The 11,139-nt window shown below is 36.9% G+C and overlaps 1 protein-coding gene across 2 annotated transcripts in view; it reads left to right on the top strand.

The window, feature by feature from the left end:
* Nucleotides 1-930: 930 nt before the first annotated feature.
* Nucleotides 931-11,139, top strand: part of LOC135085790 (FMRFamide receptor-like) — a 122,484-nt gene continuing 112,275 nt past the window's right edge. The window contains exon 1 of one of the 2 annotated variants that reach the window (XM_063980604.1): nucleotides 931-1,046. The gene's annotated coding sequence lies outside the window, so the exon portion shown is untranslated. Of the gene's footprint in view, nucleotides 1,145-11,139 lie in introns of both variants that reach the window. The other variant, XM_063980596.1, reaches the window with a different exon arrangement.

Raw genomic sequence — 11,139 nt, 5'->3', positions numbered from 1 at the left:
CCAGAAATACAGGTGGGTAGATAACGCCTAAGCTTGCTTACTTACGACAATTGTTTAGCTGTAGTATTTCCTTACAGTTTAATGAAACTGCAGATCATTCATTACTAAAATGGTTTGAAAAATGGTTCCCTGGTGGTATCATTCCTGGAATGTAAAGCTGAAACTATAAAATTGTATTACATACTGAGAATGAAACTGGTTCATATTGGGATTCCAATAAACGCACTGAACAAGAAAAAAATGAACATTGACGTGATACAATTAAAAAACTAATGCTGTTGTAAATATTCATAATTTAATATAACTGTACGGTTAACTAAACCATGCGAAATGTAACATATTCAAGAATTAGACCGGTCTTATTCGCCAAAGAAGCCATTAATTTATACATAAAACATGTTCACCAAAAAAAAACCAGATCGAGCTGTTCTGATGACCTGCTTAAAATATTCGCGGTGTCTAATTGAGTAGGTAATTACTTAACACATTTGAAAATCAATTATTTGATTTCGAGTGTCGGCAGCCTAGAAAAAAACTATTTAAATCGCGGGATTAAACAAAAAGTTAGATAACAAAATAGTTTCAATCAAGTTAAACTTCCATGAACATCAAGTTTCTTCTATAGAACTTTTTTATTTTGTAACTAGCTTCCCGCCCGCGGCTAAGCCCGGGGTTTTCCCGGAAATGATTCGAATTTTTCTCGCCGTAAAAACCATCTTTGGACTTAAAAAAAAAATTGGTAAAAATGGTCCAGGCATTGCTGAGTTATGCGCTTACCAACACATTTTGCGATTCATTTTTATATTAGAAATTATACTTATTTTACATAATTTCTTGTAGTTAGATACATTTGAGCGATGCATCTCATCTCATATCTCTCGCGGGCGCGCGGCTTCCCGCCAGAACGGCCCAGCGCGCCATTCGCCTCGATCGCCCGCCGCGCCCGGCCGTCCTCGACCGTCGCCGCTCCGCCGCGGGACGCGCAGTGACAGTGCAGTGCGTGTGTGACAGTGAACACGATTGTGAAGTGCACCCAACACGTTATTGTAAGTTGTGTGTGATTTTTCCGGAGTTTTCACGAGTTTGTCAAGTGTAAGAAAGTTGGCCAAACTTTTTTTATTTCGTAAGGCGGACGAAACTGATCGTGAGTTGTTATTTTTTTAATTGGCTAGGTTAAAACTTTTTTGAAAGTACAAAATGCGAAACTAAAAGTATATTTTACTGCACACATTATATGGCTTAAAACAAGAAATAATAACTTTAAAATTTTCGGGAAAGTCAGTTTATCTTAAAAGTTGTTTTGAAAGTAAGAAATCCGAAGGAAGTTGTTAAAAATATTTGACGGAAAAATAAGTGGGTATGTAATATGCATTCATCCATAACAGAAATATTTTCAGAACTATTTTCCAAAAATTGCAGGATTAAGTGCCATTTCAAGTTTCTGAAAGACACTTTCATGAAATATCTGCAATCTCAAAAATGGTAAAACTGATGAAAGTTACATATTAAGAATGCTTATCTTCTCAACAAAGTTCCAATCCACTTATATTTTTAAGACCTTCAAGTTCCTTAACACTGAAAATTTATTTCTAACGTCGAAAAATTGAAAGAATGTCTTTAGATTGCGAAAACTTTATTAGACTCGGTAAAACTTAACTTTCTTTGAAAATTGTTGGCGTCGCTTCAGTTTCCCGAACTCAATTATGTGTAATGAAAAATATTTAGGCTTTATTCGAGCTATTTATTTATATTGCTAGTATAAGAATTTGTATCGCTTGGGGCCATTTTGTAAACTCGGACCCTTCAACTTATTCATTTTGCCAAAAGGGCGCAAAATAGACAATGTTGTCGATATCGAAAGGGTTCAAAGTTATTGCTCAGTTTGGAGTAATTACTTAGGCACTGGAGGTGGGTACATAAGCAAACAAAGCCTGTTCGGCTACCTAATGATCTGATTTATTTGAAAGCTTTGATTTGGTTTTAAATCAAAATACCTAACATATTGTTCTAATATACTCAACTTTAGGATGATAGGAATTAACTTGCTAAATATTTTTCCTGCGATAAAGCACTCGCACTGTTTTCTATTGACATTAATTAAACTACAAATAGCATGTTCCAATCTATTGGTGACAGGATGAAAGTGATAAGTTAAATGTACCATAATTCATGTTACAAACTTGCTAGGGCTCTACAATAAACATGCACTTAGGTGTCGTAGATACATCAGAGACTTTGCACAATAATGTTACCGCTGGGCCCATTGGCTTCAGATGAAGACTCGCAACACGGTGGCTTCGTTGTTCTTTACCCTAATTATGTTCGACCTGACAAATATGGAAATTACTAAAAACAAATGTGACATGTTTGGTTTAATGTCTATTCTAAACACCAATTGTCCCAAATACGGGCGATAATAAAAACAGCATTATCAAGATTTCGTTACTACGCCGCTCGCGAGAAACGGCCCGCGGGTGCACTGTATAGAGTGACTGGTCTAGACTCTAGGCGGTCATACATCAACCGCTTGTTGTTGCACTGGGGAACGTTAACTGAAGTGGGTACTTAAAGTTTAAGATCAAGGTTTCAGTTCAGTTGCACAGTACCAGGTGGCTTCCTCGGATACAATACCGTTATCGCTTTGTGCAAGGTGGCCCGTGGGTGCGCTCGCGCAAGGAAGTGGCTTCACTGCACGCGCTATGGCAACATTATGACCAAAAGCGGTGGAAAGCCAATACAATGTACGTACAGGCAAAACGTTCATTAATTTATTTACCTACCAATCTTAGAAGCAGGTTGTGATACTATTAAAAGACATTAAGTTTAATGTCATGCCTACCTTTCTGTGGTTTATCGAAAATTTTATTAAAATTTAAATTAGACTCACTTCCAAACATGTTCTGGGAAATTCATTTACAAAGTGATAAGTCGTGTTTATAACGAAATCGTTTCAGTGACGACACTGTAAAGCATTTTTGTCATCTTTAACATAATGCTCGTTTATGTCTCACCCACGCTACGACTAGCCTTTGGCTACTTACTAACAGGTACATATTCTGTGTCTCCTGCCTCTACTCATTTAGTAACTGCTCCAGGATAATAAAAAGTAGCGTAGTTTTTAATAAGTGAAATATTTCAAAAAGTCAGTAGATCACATTTTAGCAACTACCCGACATGGTGCTCCCTTGCGCGTGTTGTGTCATTACATCACACGTTGTGCATTTTTTTCGCGGCGCACACAAAGGTCTTTAACAACGTCGACAGTGATTAAAACCTACTCGTTGCACGGTCTACGTGCTGCAGAAAACACAATTTCTCTCTATTTAAAACCACTTTATCAATGCTTGTGGCACTGGCAGTCGACCAATTTCAATGCATCAATCTCAGTCCACAGTTCTGATAGCTGTTGTTTTTATTCCGTTATGGATTTTCGACGTACACTGTTGTTAATCAAATTGGACGCAGTGGGTTCCAGACAGGTTGCATTCTTAGTCTGAACTAAGTATGCTGATGTGTGTCCAGTGCTTATAATATGTATTTTAGGTATATTATGAATACACCCCGGTAAACATCTGTTTTCAGGTAGCTCGAACACAACAGTAACTATGTAGCCTGACGCATACTTATTTATATCATAAAATTTTCATGCAGCTAAAAGGGGAACATGTTTTATGATACTTTCTTGTCCGTGTTTCATTGTGATCTCTGAGACACTTTATCACGTTAGTGTCAAATTTAGTTGAATTAATTTCCTGTCTAAATTAATTTACAAGTACCTACCTACGCGTAGACTGGTCTTTAATCATGAATTTGTCAATTCTACTTACTGTTTGAGTTCTCATAACTTGTCGTCTTCATTCTTTAGTGTTATATTAAGTCGTTTAATTTCGCCTCGCTGTATAAATAATTAACTAGTTCTTTGACATTGTATAAGACACCGAGCTCCGTTTATTGGGGCGGTGTACGCGGCACGGAGCGGCGCCCATTACGTCGCGTTTGGCGCGAGATGGGAATATACAGGGCATAAAATATGCGTCAAATCCTATGATCTGAGGTCAAATCTGTCAACGCGTATTTCACAGTGCCTTTATTTGCTTCCTGAAATTACGGATATAAAAATTGATAGTGAAATCTGTCGGTTGCTATTTACCTAGATACGTATGTATTTGTTTATGGACCGATGGTATAGTGCGATACTTTCAACGCATTTTCTTCTTAACTTATCCAAATTGTCCTGCGTCTGGGTGTGCTGGGAGGCACTCAGTCACTTCGTGACGTAAGTGGTTGTGTCTCGGAGCTTTGTTCGTCGGAAGCTGTGATATTATATTACTTACGCACTTAGTCAGAAGGCCAGTTACGAGCGCCACTTCTGCTAAGTTCCAGACAATTATGTATGAAGTAGTTACGTCAGTTTGCTTTGTTGAAGTTTGGTGCATTAATATGAAATATTGCCAACGGCTTGCCCGAGCTTCAGTACTATGAATGAATATGCATGAACATGAAGGTAGTCTTGTCTAGGGCGACGTTTTCAGCTGAGATACAATTTTCCCATTACTTGGATAACGATTGGAAGCAGGTTGTATTGTTGTAGAATACAAATTGGATCTATGTAGCTGTCGGTGGAATACTACAGTAAGACAAGGATGATACGATATCAATGAGTAGGTATGTAATTTCTTTTATTAGTAATTTTATAGGTAAATTGATATGTGTTGGCGACCGTATCATGTATTCTTTTGTCTCAGAGGTGTCAGGTTGGATTCTCATTTGGGATGGATAAAGTAGTGAAATAATTGACTTTATTTCAGTTAAAGTTGTATGTATGGATCAATATGACATTCCGATAAGAAATATGGACCGTTAAGTTTACCGATCCCGGCACAACCGCCTGTGGCGGCTCATAAATCCTGCAATATTAGGGGTATTACGATTACGGCCCACACCACGCTTGAAGTGGATTGATATCAACATTATGATACGATGCACTTAAGTGCCCACTTTTTCACTTTACCGGTGAATTTGTGGTCTTGACGGCGACTGCTCGGAGCAAGTGGAACTAGCAGCAGAAATGTAGAGCGAGTTCCGACCGCAGTGCTCATAACTCATCGGTAATTAGTGCGTTCGTTAGGGAAATACATTCGTTATGAGGAAGCTGTGCGATCTCTATCGCCATTGTTCCGCAGAAACAATCGCAAACGAAGTCGGTACAGGTCACAGCAGAAAACAAGTAAAAAAATTGCATCAGCGTATTCAATAGCGTATATTTTTGAAGAAGATTTTTCATTGTATTTAGTTTTTCATATTTTCATTCCTGTATCCTTGATTCTTCTACCGGTTATCCGATTAATTCTTATTCCATGGGAGATGTACACTCGCAAACATATCTGTCCATCATGTATCTAATTATATGTAAACCTATACATTTTTGGCACCCGTCCGTGCAGAGGGGACGTCAATCTTAGTTCCGAACTCCTATTTTCTTCAAATCGATTTTGTTGTGACTCTAATGAGAGTTTAACTTTCTTCCGGAATTTTTGGCTCCGCAGTTACAGGAAGTGGGAATGGGAGGTGAAATTATCCCATAATTTGTCACGTCATTTTCAGAATTTTTTCAGATTTATATTATAGCTATGTTATAGCCATTATGTTAGATATTATTATTTATCTAATCTATCTATGTATTTTGTAGATGATAATGTACCTACTATCATATTTTGACATTAAACAATCATGTTGACCTCTTAAAAATTTTAATATGAATTGATGACTTCCACCACGCTTTTCTCCACAAATTGAATATCAGTATGAAACGAAGCTTTTAAGCTTAACGAATTCCCCAATTGCCCCATTATTTGTCGCGCACAGATAAATAACTCAAGATAATGCCAGTATTTTTCCTACTTTTCATTCTACGTTATAGCAGCTTACTTGGAGACAAAAGTAATTAATCTTAAATAAAATTAATCGTGTAGAGACAATAAGAATTATGAATAATAACAGAATAAAAATTCAGCAACAAGTCCTAAATAGGGTCTCCGTATAAAGTATTCCACAGCTGTCCAATAAAAACATGGCGAAGAAAGTTACTTTTTTGCTAAGCTTTACGTCCCAATTTGTTTGTTTTAGACTCTAAATATAAACCCATCAGTAGACAAAGTAGAAAAGGTTTTTTATGTCTTCTCTGAACCTATTAATGTAGAAAGGTGTTTATGCTTCTGTAGCCCCGACACACGAGGTGACACAAACACACCTGCACGGCTGCCACAAATAAGTCCAAGCGGGGATTAGGACTCATATTTTACCGAAAAATAATCCTTCATGCTAATTTCACCTTAAGCTATTAATTCCAGTGTCTTTGTTACCGATGCTGTAACACTTTGTTTTTTCCTTGTGTACCCTTTCCCTGCCTTTGTTTACGAGTGTTTCTCTTAATGCTTTCCTTTTGTTTCGGATAATGGGTAATATTGTTTACGCGTCCAAATTTTATGGGGCTACTTATCGTGGCAAGACTTCAAAATTAGTACTGTGTGGTATATTCCACAATTTTACCGAAAAAATATTAACGATTTGGTAAACATTCATGCTTGAATTAGCTATTATTGTATTCAATAAAATAACTTATCGAAGGTTTTACAAAAACTAAAATTGGAAAAATTGTCTGGAGGACAGTACTGTACCTATGTCATTTCTGCATAGTTTATTTGGTGGTTTACTCCCAAAATATTTTAGGTCAGATATTTGTTTTGTTTAGCAACGAATTGGTTAATGTGAGTAAATAATTCATTCATCAACGAAATCAGATATGAAACCATAGCGATAATAAATCATAGAGTAAAGCTATTTTTTCTCCAGACGGGTTTATTTATCATTGAATCTGTCTTGATTGATTTTATAGACTAGTCTTTACTGTATCAACAATTGATGTTTGAAATATTGTTGAAGTTTTTAACCGACTTCATTAGGTTTGAGAAACGGTTTAACCCTCAGAACATTGAAAAAAAAATGCATTTTTGTAGTTTTATTTGTAGAGATGGGATTATTTGTAGAGTTTGATCGAGGCCAAGATCAAAGGAACTTTAGGAATGCAATACAATTGGCTTTATTCGTGGCAAACCTTCTAGAAAAGGGAATAGTCCTTGAAGTTTTACCCGCGCGGATTTATTTTTTCGTAATCAGTTAGGTACCGAAAGGTTTATTAAGGGGAGATACTACATATAACCTTGAGCAATCTTTTAAAAATGCTAACTTAATATCAAATACGATGGATTTGCAGAATTATTTATTAATTAGAATTATTTAATACAGATATTTTAAGATGGTTACATGGCTGAAAGCACAATGTTTCAGTTCTTAGTTGCGCACTCAAGGGTAATATGGCAGTTACGTGTGTGGGATTCACAATCTTTGTGTGTTGCGCTGCGCCAGACCCCCAACTATATTTGAGATATGGCATGAGGGCGCCAATCTGTCGAATCACTCGTATGGTTACAACTCTTCCCACTTTCATTTATATTCTTTGCCATCAGAAAACTCTACATGTCTTATGAAAAGTATGGATATGGACATATCGTAGGACACAGCCCGTGTGACAATATTCTGTAGCTATCAATCATTTAAATTTAAAAGGTTTACTGTATTGCTTGTTTATCTTTCGATGATCTCTATAGCGTGACGATATTGACCTAGGCACTCGTGGCAAAAAGAGAGTTGGCCTGCAATGTTTGTCGATGAGTGGCCTTTCATTGAGGCAATCATCCTTATCATTGTTTGCCGAGATTATTGTCCATTAAGTGGATCATATTTCTGCCACAGGATAATTACTTGGCCGACTATTAATTATACCAGATCCGACTGTTATCTAGTAATGTTACCAGATTACGCAGTGCTCTGGTTCTACTATAGTGGGCGATATTCACATTTGACTAGCTTAGTCAAAGGTTAGTTAGGTAGGTTAGTCAAAGTTTGAAATCCTTGTTGGTGTGTGTATATTTGGGGACAGAAATCTAAGCTAATAGGTCTGTCTTTTGGGAATCTTTTAACTAAAATGTTTAGTAGGAGGCCATTCAAATACAAATATGATTCTTTGACCTTTAGATCCATCAAACTTGCCCCAAGTTAGAATCTATAACCATAACCAGTCAGTGGGATTAAGAGAAAAGGAAGAAGTTAAGCTCGGCTGAAACCTGTGCCGTCGCAACTTACAGCACAGTTGCCGCGCGACCGCAAGGGACGAGGCTACAGGCAGCCTGAGGTTAATAAAATGAAAAAAATACTTCCAATAGGCGCTTCCCCGGGGACGACTGCCTCGGGACATTATTGTATTTCACGAACAAACATAGGGTGTGTTTTTTGTCTGCTTTGGGCCTCAATCGGACGAAACAAAAGATCTAATTTGTGAGACTTAATTAAATTTTTGTGAGACGTGTCTAAGCTTGTCGCAAACTCTGTAATATGTTAATAATGCTGCCATTCAAATGCCCAAAAAGAGCCCTATAGTCACCACAAAACATCCACAAGCTGTTTTATACAGTTTTATTGCGAAAATTACACAAATAATGACCTAAACTATGTAGATAATATTAACGACCAGAAAAAGCTTGCGCCGTTTCTTATTGATGCTAATTAGTCCCAAGGGGCAGTAGTCAAGGTAGGGTATCTTTCTAATGAAATTACCTTTTCTGTGATTTCAATTAGTCTTTCGGAGAAACAATGTATTTGCGCTGTTCTTATATTAACGAGTTTATTCGCCTCAAGTATTATTACATAATCAAAGGATGAATATTTATTAGAAATGATGAGTGTAACGAGATAGGTACCTATATGAGGTTATCTTGTGTCAGCACCTTTTCCTAGTTCGTGCGTGGGTACCTAATAGGAACCGAGTGCCTAAGAGTGATCGCATCTGCCCCGACACAGATCCATCACGCGTCAGCGAAGGGCCCGTCGATGAGCGCGCCACTTTTAGTGCCGGCACTGGGACGACTTGTCAAAGGGTTTCGTAGTCGATATGTGCTGTAACTTATTATACTATTCCGTTTTTGGCCCAGTATAACCAAAATAAATCAAATTGTTTTCGTTACATGTATGTAGGCAACTACGAGTATCTTTCGCTTGATATATTAGGTACGCCAAGCTCTCTTTTATGAAAATTTAATTGAGATATTCACTGAAACCGACGAGCCTTGTAATCAAAGTCAGAGAGAGACACATCTCCAGGGACCAGTCGGTGTCAATGGTAGTCGCTGACATCTGTTTGCAGGAATGCTAATATGTGCTAATCAGCAATTCTATGTATAGGTGAGCGTTTACCAGCAACTAGTGTAGTCACCAACATAATACCTAAGTATATGGTGGTATAATGTTGGTTTCGGCAACAAGATATACTAAGTATTATCTAAAATAATAAAAAAATCATTTTATTTTCAGTCAAGTGACATTTAAAGAGCACTTATTTTATTAAAAGAAACAAGTACATGGTTTACTTAAAGTACTTATAAATAATCCCAACTAATATTATAAATGCGAAAGTAACTCTGTCTGTCTGTCTGTCTGTCTGTCAGACAGACAGACAGAGTTACCGCTTAAACCTCGCAACCGATTTTGATGAAATTTGGCATAGAGATAGTTTGAGTCCCGGGAAAGAACATAGGATAGTTTTTATCCCGGTTTTTGAAACAGGGACGCGCGCGATAAAGTTTTTCTGTGACAGACAAAATTCCACGCGGGCGAAGCCGCGGGCGGAAAGCTAGTAGTCTATAATTCAGAGTGCGTCAGTACCATATAAAAACAAGTACACTTTCACGTTGATGATACTAAATATCAATAGCTATTTATAGCATATTTTTATTTCTGTGTTGTGATGCTCGCGGATGTCATTGGCACGGGACCAGTAGCTATTGTCAAGTGTACGTACAATGGCGGATGATTTTATACGCGTTGGCGAAATAAAATCTCGAGCATGGCCTATATTTTGTAAAATGAAACGTCAAGTGAAAATTTCAAGGCGACTAAATATTAATATCCATGGCGATAATATAATGAACGTGTGCCGAGATCTGAAGAAGCATGTCCTTTGCCCATTATGTATTCTTTAAACACGAATCGGCGAAACTCTTAAATATATTCACACTAGTGACACAGACTTAAAAAATATCCAGTAGGTTCTTCATTCAATCTAATACACGTGAATTAAACTTACTTACATATTGACATGAAAAATATTACCTAGGTAATTTTATGTTATTAATTATCCTTGAATCACTTTGCAACACAAAGAAGCGTAATTGGGTTTTCTTTGTGGAAGTATTAGGGCTATCCCTATCTGGATCTGACTGGAAATTCTGGCCATTATTTTCTTGGACACGTTTTCAAAGTCAAATATTTTAATGGTGTTTAATTTCAATTATTAAATGTAGCAATAGCTACCATTACCTACTCATGTGAGCGTAATACTAGCATAACAGTCTGGTCTTAGCGTTCCCTTTAAAGTATCAAATTATTTTTAAATTGAGTTATTAGCTTGAAATGCTGTCTAAAATTGCAACCACTAAGTAGCAGTCAGCACACTGCGTTGATGTGTGTGTTTGTATTTTCTCTTATTAATGCGGTGATCCTACTACATTTGTGCCTGTTCTGTAGGTCATATCGTAGTGATTTGTGATCCAGTAGCAAAACAGTATTTCATAGCCGTGGGCCGCGCCTCTTGCCAACTTTTATAACGCGAATTTGTGTCTTCCGGGACTATCAAATAATAACTGCTTGAAATTTATAATGATTTTATCTCAATATCTTATGATGATAATATGATAAGTATATATTTAAAGTGTTATTTTTTTTTACAAAATACCGACTTTATACCTAAACAAAAACCGCTAAAGTAATTTAGATGATTGGAAGTACGAGATAAAAGTACACTCGTTTGATGGCTATGAAACGTATGTACGTTAAGGTAACTTTTAAACAAAGAGCTTTTAGATAGAGTAAAAGCTCTATGTTATACATGTGTGTCAATGTCTTTGACACTTTTATAGCATACATATAGTGCCTATATAGCATAGCTTGTAAAAATATGTATTGCATACATGCATAGTTTCCAAGAAATGAAACAAGTGCACTGCTTGCAAGTAGTAGCCAGCTCTA

Source organism: Ostrinia nubilalis, chromosome 2 (genome assembly GCF_963855985.1).
Source record: "Ostrinia nubilalis chromosome 2, ilOstNubi1.1, whole genome shotgun sequence".
Taxonomy (NCBI): domain Eukaryota; kingdom Metazoa; phylum Arthropoda; class Insecta; order Lepidoptera; family Crambidae; genus Ostrinia; species Ostrinia nubilalis.
This window is presented reverse-complemented; position numbering and strand designations above follow the sequence as displayed.